The sequence below is a fragment of the Atta cephalotes genome, assembly GCF_000143395.1.
Source record: "Atta cephalotes unplaced genomic scaffold scaffold00062, whole genome shotgun sequence".
Lineage (NCBI taxonomy): Eukaryota > Metazoa > Arthropoda > Insecta > Hymenoptera > Formicidae > Atta > Atta cephalotes.
The window spans coordinates 608,505-618,181 of NW_012130126.1; positions in this window are offsets into that span (position 1 = coordinate 608,505).

Consider the following 9,677-nt stretch of genomic DNA (forward strand, 5'->3'; position numbering starts at 1 on the left):
TCCGGAAAAATCTTTTCAAGCGCGAATGCCGCATTCCTTTCTGTCAAAAGTAGCGGAGTCACATGTCAGGGAAGTTCCGCGTGAGAGAACTGTGAATACATACACAGAGTTGCACGCTAATACGCTTTGAAACTGTTATAATTATTTCGTTCCCTTCCCCCTCCCCCCCCTCCTCTCCGTTGTCGGCTCGCGTATGTAGCAAAGACGATAACATGTCGTGCACAATGATAATAAAGTGATTCATTCATATGAATAGCGCCGCTATATTATGCACGCTGATAACAGGCTTATTTCAATCGATTTCAATATTGCATCCGTGAAGTCAACGCGAATTGCAAGCCCTTTAATTCGTTTAATCACTTGAATCGTGCCTCTGTATCATTATTTTTGCCGAGTATCAGTACCCGTAATATATTTCTATATTCTGATAATTCCAATAATCATCCCATTAATCTGTTTCATTTTATTCTACGAACAGCATTACGTTTACTCAAATCCCGCCGTAGCGCATAACGCAGCCGTTTAATTCTCAAGTGATGTTTTTTACGAATTTATTGGACTAAATTTGGGCGCATTTCTTAGGCAATTACACGATGTTAATTTCTATTGATGTAGATTAATTTTAATCTCGGTTTAACTTTCTTTTTATCATTGTTTAATTTTATCTCTTCTAAGAATTAAAAGAAAGATAAAGAGAGAGTAAGTTGAACCTGGAGAAATTAAATTTAAGGTTGTATGTGCCATATCTCAAAGCATTATGAAAATTTCATAGATTTTCCTATTATTACATTTAAATATTCATTGTAAAATTTAGATATATTTTCTTTGTTGGTTTAAAAGTTATTTAATTTTTTTGTTTTGCTTTGTTTCTTATATAAGAACAATGTTTTATAGTATACTGAGAAAAATTTCTGATTGAAAATATAAATGAATCAGAATTTTCTGGTTAAATCTATTACATTTCTAATTGAAATAATCAAATGTCCAATTATGAGGACAGAAATCTGATTGATATGATCGGAATCTTACTAGTTCGATTACTTTCAATTAGTTCTCATTGTATTTATTTGTAAATTTAATGAGGAAGTAGCATTACAAATTAAATTAAATTTTTTATATGTTAATGAAACTAATAAAAATTCACGCAACAGTTCATTTGGATCCACTTATTCGTTTTAAAAGTTATTTACTTAAAACTGCAGTGAAATATGATAATTGTTCTGCATAAGCAATTAAAAATAATTTGTTGTTTTATTTTTCACACAGTTTCAGGTACAGCATTCACACTGAGAAAAAAAGTCAAAATATTCCGAAACAAATGAAACTTGCGACATTTTTTAAATGTTTATTAATTATAAAAATATTTTTGTAACGAACAGAATACACGTTCTCGTGAAATATACCTAATTTTTTTTATTAATTGTAAAAAACGAAAATAGTAGTAAAACTTTATTTCTGCGTTTTTAAATAAAATTTATTTTAACGAAATAAACATTATATCATCCTACAAATAAATGTTTTAAATATGTTTTTCTCTACAGTGTATGATAAAATCTTTTGATTGATTTTAATTGAAATTAGCTTTTTTATTGATATTTTAGCTGATATTGTACAAAAAACCCTTAAGCTATAGTGATAGAAACATTAAGGTTATTAATTTTATACTAACACTTAATGTTAATATCAAAATAAATCATATCGTTAAAATTAAAATAAGCGTCAAGCGTCAATTTTGCGTGATTTGTTTTGACAGTAAAAATGAGTTTCAAGTGTCAATATGAGAAGGTATCTTAAGAATAAACGATGTAACGATGAGAAAAATCTGAGGAATCGGCGCGGTCCGCGGCGCGGCAAAATTCGAACGGCGTTCAGGGGGATCATCGGGCGATTCCGCGAGAACTCGTGCGAATCCGACGTTCGCCAGGTAAACGCTCCAGGTGGCCGCGTACGGTATCGCGGTAAAGAAGGGGAAGAGAGGCAGGAGTGCAAAACTCTGGAGGTAGGCAGGTAGGCAGGCGGACAGGCCATCGGATCGGCTGCACATGGCGGACCAGGAGGTATAACCTTCGAATGGTATCCGCTGTCACGGTCCGCGCCGCGGGGTAGTACGGAGGAACCGTTCGTACGCGGCAAACGGTTCCGCGCGTTCCGTTCCGTGTTGATACCGCGATTCTAAGTCCTTTCCGGCGACGACGACGTTGACAACACGACAGCACAACCGTACGGAATCCTTCTTCTTGAGAGAACGCGCGATTTCTCATCGACTAGCCTGGCGATTGCGGATGCGATCGCGCGCGAGTGCCATATCGGGAACGCAACGTGGTTACGTCTGCCGTTTCTGCGTTCGCCAGGACGTCGAACATACCTACACCGTGCCGAAGCGATCGGTGTGACGGATGAACCACGATTCCACGTTTGATCGTGAATCACGAGCGACTAGACCTGACCAGACCGCCGTGCGGGTCGAAAATGAACGATCCACGGCGATAGTTTCGCGCGTGAAAGAGTGAATTCGTGATAGATTGGTGCTCTGTGGTGATCCATCTGATATAGGATAGTGTTGTACGAGCGACTTCAACGCGTTCCCGCTTCCAGGCCAGATCTTTAGGAGATCCGTCTTGCTTCTTACCTATCTCTTTCTCTCTCGTCTCTTCGTCATCGTCTCGGTGACTCGCTGATCTGCCGAAGGTAACCGCTCCTCTTTTCTCTTCATTGCGCTCTTTTCACTCCTTTCTCAGCACTTTAAACGATCCCGCGCGCTAAATCTCACGGTGTAACTTCTGCAGCACAGTTTCGGGGCCGCCACGCCGGCCGTTTTCTGATACCAGAACGATCGGTACCAGAACGTGCCAACGCTTCTTTCTCCGCGTGTCCGCTGCTGTCCTCTTTCCTTTCTCTCTTCCTCTTTCCGCCATTCGTCTCTCTTTCACCGTCTCTTGTGACATGTCGACTTCGCAATATCACGCGCGCCACTTATTTCCGATACACACGTTGTCGCGTCGCGGTTTTCCGCTCGCGTCCGCACTGTTTACGACCTGATATCGCGACTCGTGGCTTGACGTTTATTAAGTCTCTCTCTTACCGCTCTGTTACGCCGGTTGCCGATAATTTTTAGCGGGCGTTCGCGTTTGATTAATCGCACGTAATCTTTCCTTTTCAATTCGTCGATTCATAAACTTCCCTGCATTATATCATTTCGCGAATATTAATCTTTGGAGGGCGGAGATCTATTTTTTAAATCTTATTAGTTTTTTCCTTGAGTAAAATTTGTCGATTTATTATTTCATTTAGTCATTCATTATTTCACAGTATTTCTTATCTCAATTTCTTGCCTTAAAATCAATATCGTTTCAGCGCCTATAATGGCTTTTCCATGCCGTAACGATTGATAAATTTTCAATTTGATCGTAGAAGTATTTTACTTAATCGCGTAGAAACTTCTTTTTGTTATTTATTTCGATTATCCAATGTATTCCTTTTTCACACTCCGTCATCGTCGTTCTCGCGGGAATTCCTGCGAGAGCTTGTAATTATTTAAATTCGATCACATCATTGTTCATTTATTTTTCTTTCTTTTTTTCTGTTACAATTATAAAAAAATCTAAACGTTAATACATACTGCATGAATGTTTCAATCTTATAAATTTACATATAAAGTTCAGATGTGTGTTCCGTTAATATCCTCTTTCGCATTTCTATTTCTACTCATTGGGTTTTATTCGCGCTTTACGAAATAGATTGTCTCTTATTGAATTTTACGAAATGTTAGGAATATTCATTGGAATCGCAGGTGTAATATATTCTCCAGGATAATAGGCTATTGCGTTTTACACACGTTTTTATATTAAGTCCTCAACCGCATTTCTTGCATTGAGATATGGATATTTAGCCTTGTAGTAAGTGTTCTTTATGCAACATCAGAAAAGTATATCTTGCGAAATTATTTTCAGAGCTTCATAAGATTTTCTATATAATCATGTAATATATATTTTATTCAGTTAAATAAGTATCTACAAGATATAAATATTAAATGCATTGGGCGGATGCTCGAAAATGTAAATAAATCATAAAAATATATTGATTTTGTTACGTGTGTTTTGCGCAATAAATACATATAATTTTCCAAGATTTGATTCATACATTAAGATTTGTATTCATGCCCTTTTATCGATGCGCACATTTATTTCTAAAAGATTCTAATATATTGGATTGGCAAAGAAGTAAATGCGTTTTTTTAGCTCAAAGCTGTATCTTTGTCAATAATGAATGAAATTTAAATTTAAGAAAAGAGTTTTAAAGTTTGAAATCTCTACTTTTAAAAGCTTACCACATTTTTTAAGTTTATATGAGTTTGGTAATTTTTACATATCAAAAACTGCGAGCTGAAAAAGACGGAAAATTTTCTTGTCACTTTGTGAGTTTATTTTAACGTGCTCAGAAATTTGAGAAAATTTTCGACTATCTATCGTGAAAGCTTGATATTTTCCCTACAAAATCGGTTTTTTTTAATATTCCTACGATTTTTAGTTACTGAGTTATCGCGGATTAAATAAAAGGATCATTTTGATTTTATTTGCTCATAACTCCATTAAAAATTGTCGTATCGCAATTTTTAAAAAAGAGATTCTTAAAGCTAAAATTTTATTCTACCAAGATATATTTATATTGGTTGGTAAGAAAGTAATTGCGGTTTTTACTGATAGATGCCTTTTAAAAAAAACGCAATTACTTTCTTGCCCAATAACTATACGCTAAATTCATGCATTTATCGAAAAGTGAGGAATATGGATCTAAAAGAAAATTGAGACTAAAAAAAAGAGAGCTTTCCATATAAAAAAATTATATATATTTATTATTAATATTACAATTTATATTATTATTACACATAATAATGATTATAAACAATATGTGATAACTTGTATATATCACACAAAGCCATAAGCATCTTCTCACCCAAAGTTGCACATATTGGGACTAATAATATCAAATATGCTTATTATTATAATCCGATATTCTGAAACTTCGGATGAGAACGCATTTGTGTCCCCGTGAATACATCATATTAAATCTTAGTTTATAATATATATAATTTGTAATATATATAATTTGAAATATGGGAAAATGACTGACATCTGTCTATAATAATTTATTGTTAGAGGCGCGAAGTTTGCTTCACGTTCTTGCATCATCGGTCAACGTCACGTTGTTCCGCCGCTCCTGAATTTTGTTCATCTTTTCGAATCTGTTGTTTGTTACGTCACGTATGCATCTTTTTTTTATTTACTTATGACACGCAAATTTATCCATTAAAATTGATCTATGAGAAATATCTTTCGAACTATATCCCAATTTGTATATGCATAAAAGCAAGTTATAAAATATTGAATCTCTTCTTTTTTTCTCTTGCAAGTACGCACATTTAAATCCATTTTATATAATAGATCTGATCGTGTTGCTTGAAATTCCCAAATTTTTGCAGATTTAAAAACAGATATATATTCACATTGAAAAGAGAGAAAGCGAAAACACTGAGTACAAAAAATACAAAAAACGCTAACAAACCTAATATATAGAAATAGTTGCCTAAAAATTAGAGGATACCAAAAAATTTATCAATAAAATTTATTAATACATTTCTCGGTAACTTTAATCTTTAGATAATGATATATTATAAAAACGGGCTTTATTCACATTTCACTTTTACGATAAGTATATTTATTATTTAAATTCTATATATAATGTATTATAAATCATTCTCTAAATCTAATCTGAATCAGTGGATAATCAAGAATATCAATGCCACTAGTAATCAATGAATGAAATGTGAGATTCCTAACCTAACTAATCTTTATAGTGTGATCTAACTAACTTTATTTTAGTACTGAAATTCAATGAATATGATATTGGAAGATTGAAATTAACGTGCAAATATTAGTATTTTAATTATATAATGCTCAAACATTCTTCCTTTTTTAGTTCTTCACTGATTATCAGTGCAAAGTATGCCACTAATGTGGTAATTAGTGACTATTCACTAATTCAGATTTAGAGAGCATACATGCGAATTTATCGATAAAAGTGAATTATGACGTATTTAGATTCGGGTGAGTTAGACAAATGAAAAATGAGAGTCTCTTTCTAGAACCGGCCCCGCGTGATTTTCACGTCGGGCAACATCCGCGCGGCCGTACATCCGCCTTCCGTGTGCGTACATGCGTACAGCGAATAATGCGGAATGTGTGTTTTTTTTTTTTTATTCTCTTCCCGACGCGGGCTAACAATCGCGCTGCCCACGATGCGTGTCAAACGCGTATTGTCGTGGCATGGGCGTATTCGCGCGCGCTCCTGAATGTACAGGCCGCACCGTCACGGAAACGAGGAAGCGCCGCTCACCGAAACGATGTATGGACGGAGGAGAGTAGAAAACGGGAGATGCATGAAGCCGGTACATAAGACGAGAGAGGCACGAGTTTTACGAGTGCGAGGCACGGGATGCAGTCGAGCGAGTGCGGTAGAAACCGGAGCGGATTATATACGGGGTGTCCGGTGAACGGCGAGCGAAAAAACTTAACGATTCCACGTTTCTTGAATTCGGGAATGCTGTTCCATAGGAGAGGTTCCGCACGAGTTCAAATCGAGTTTCGATCGAGATCTCATTCGGATAAGACTTGAAAATGGATCGCGAAAGATATCCCCCCTCCCCCCCCGATATGTTAAGCTTCAGGAAAATGGGATATAAAAACAGATGACGTTTGGCTCAAGATGTTTTCACTTTGTGACTCGATTATCGGAACGTTCGACGTTGGGAACGCTGAGCGACGGTTTCGAAATGAAATTTTCGTCGAAGAAAATTGGAATCCAGAACATAGTATCGTTTCTTTTTACACTCCCCGTCAGGTATATACCCTGTATACGCGTGCCAGTGCGCTCGCGTGCGAGAACGCGGTAGGTATGCGGCAGAAATCGAGAACGAGCGACCCGGGAACAGATCGGCCGCCAACGTATAAATTAGGCACGATCGTTTAAATCGTCTCGCGCGCACTTTCCTTCGTGATGTGCGCTAAATTGTTTTCGTCCCAACCTGTTGAATTCTGATGAAATCAGTAACGCATTGCAGGATAAAAAAAAAGACAGCCAAATGCTGCAAAACATTTTTTTTGCACAACCAAAACAGATTGCCGTTGATCGGTATAACATTCGTAGCCCGAAATTCGCGCTGCGTTGGTTCTCCATCAAGTACACCCAACAAACGTAGATGTATTATATAACATAGACGTAAATATACATGTTTTACATTTGTGTTATTTATATAGTTACTCCCTGGTAGAAATTTCACGTACTTTTTTCAACAGTTACTGGACAGTTTATTAGACTTCTGTCTAGTAACTGAAAAATAAAACTATTTATTTAGGATTATTTTAATCAAAATATAAATACTTTGCCTGCAATTCTATACATAATGGATACGCAAAATCTGAATTCATTTATTGGACAAATGGACGTGGCATTTTAATTAATAATAATTGTTTAATAGTAACAATAATTGGGCGGGTATCTACGCAAATTACATATAGGTTTTACTAGAAAAACTACTTCAATCATTGAATGAAATTAACACATTTTTATTCATTTCCTACACTGCAGTATTATTACAACTAATGAGAATACAGTAACACTATAACAATAACTGAATGATTCCAATCAAAATGTAACGCTTTACTTGCAGTATTATATACGCATAAAAGATACACAAAATCTGAATCCATTTATTTAAATAAATGGACTATGCAGTGTTTTAACTAATAATATTATAATTTATTAATACTAAACAATAAATGGGAAGATGTTTACGCAAATTGTATACCAGGATTTTTACCAGGAAAATCGCTCCGGTCGCTGAATAATACAATTTTTATTCATTTCCTACATTGCAGCATTGTTACAACTAATGGAATACAGTAATATTATATAATAACTGGATGGATCTAAATAAACTACATACTTGTATTTCTGTCAGAGTTATATTCGCTAGACTGATTCTTTCTTTTGAATAACCTATGCAGTCGTTGATAAATATAAGTCATATTATCGAAACAGAATCTGAAAATTATAAAGAAAAAGTTAAATTGTATTAATATCATGAATTTTAATAAAAATAAATTACGATACACCGCAAAGAAATTCGTTCTGAACATTCGTGAAAATGCTGACTGCGCGATTTTTTGCTATTTCCGTCATTACTGTAACTCCATAAGTGGGTTTTATACCGGCATTCCGCAGCTTCTAGTATCCCCGCGTAACGCAATGATGTAACGCGTTGAATAAGTGTCATGTAATCGTTAATAAACGTTGCACCTAACCCCGCTTATTTTCCTTCGTTTGACATAATCATCGATGATTACGTATTGCAGATATAGATGAAAATTAATATAATTTTATTGAATGATAATAGTAACTTTGAAAAGAGAATGTCTTTTATACATACGTGCATCTTTTTAAAGCAAACTTTCACTTTTTGTTTCAAGTGATCTGTCTGTCATTATTGTGACCACAATGATTATCAGGTTGAATTATATACCATGGCAAAATTGGATACTTAGACTACAGTTGTGCGATTAGGTCGCACATATTGATATATTGATCTACTAACTGACACGCATAGTTTCTTGAGAATTTGGCAGGCTAACTGTCGCGCACGTTGAAATCATCGTCTTGGATTCGATACATCTCGGGAAACAGTTATCGCGCTCGTAAAAGTAAGCAAACCGTTAGCGATTGTTTCTCTATTACCTTCAATAATCTTGAGTGATGCCTTTCGTTCCGACAATTTACTAGCCGTTTTGCATAATCCACCGCGGAGAAACTAAACAAATGCCATTTTGTTTAATCATATCTTTTATTTAAATTTTTAATTTTATTATCTGCATTATCATACACTTTTACAAAAGATTAAACATAAAAATGGCAAAACTATATTAAAACGTGACTGCAGCATACGCAGAAATGATTATCAAGAAAGCAACGAGGAAAAAAGGAGATGATTAATTCCTTTTTATATACATATATGCAAATTTGCGAAGTGCATAATTTTCCTCGAAGTGTTAGCAAAGTATTCATCGCTTATTTGTTGTCTACAGTATCTGTTAAAAGTGATTGCAGTAATTAGAGAAGTGATATATGTATATACATATATAGTGACCTCATATTTAAAATGCAGACGTAATTGAAATTTTGTTTGCCAGTTACTTTAGAATGCATAAAAGTACATTTTCAATTAAAATTATGTTATTAAAGAGGATTTAAAATTTTCTAATCACATTGTAATCGAAATAATATTTTTCAATTGTTATATGCATGGAAAGTTAATTGCGTTATATTCGTAAAATAATCTAATAAAATTTAATTCTTACTGTAAGTGTTCTTATGGATAGCGCGTTTAATTTGTACTAACAATTATTTAAATCTTCTTTAAAAAGTACTTTGAACGATTTGTCTTTAAAAATTTATCTTAGCGATTAGAAATTGACAGTAGTGTGGTAATGAATTCGAGCGATTATACACAGAGTAAAAATATTGTTTCATAGATCAAATGTCCAAACCTCGATAGGCATGTTTCTCCATTGCTTGACTTTGTACATATATATATATATATATATATATATATATATATATATATA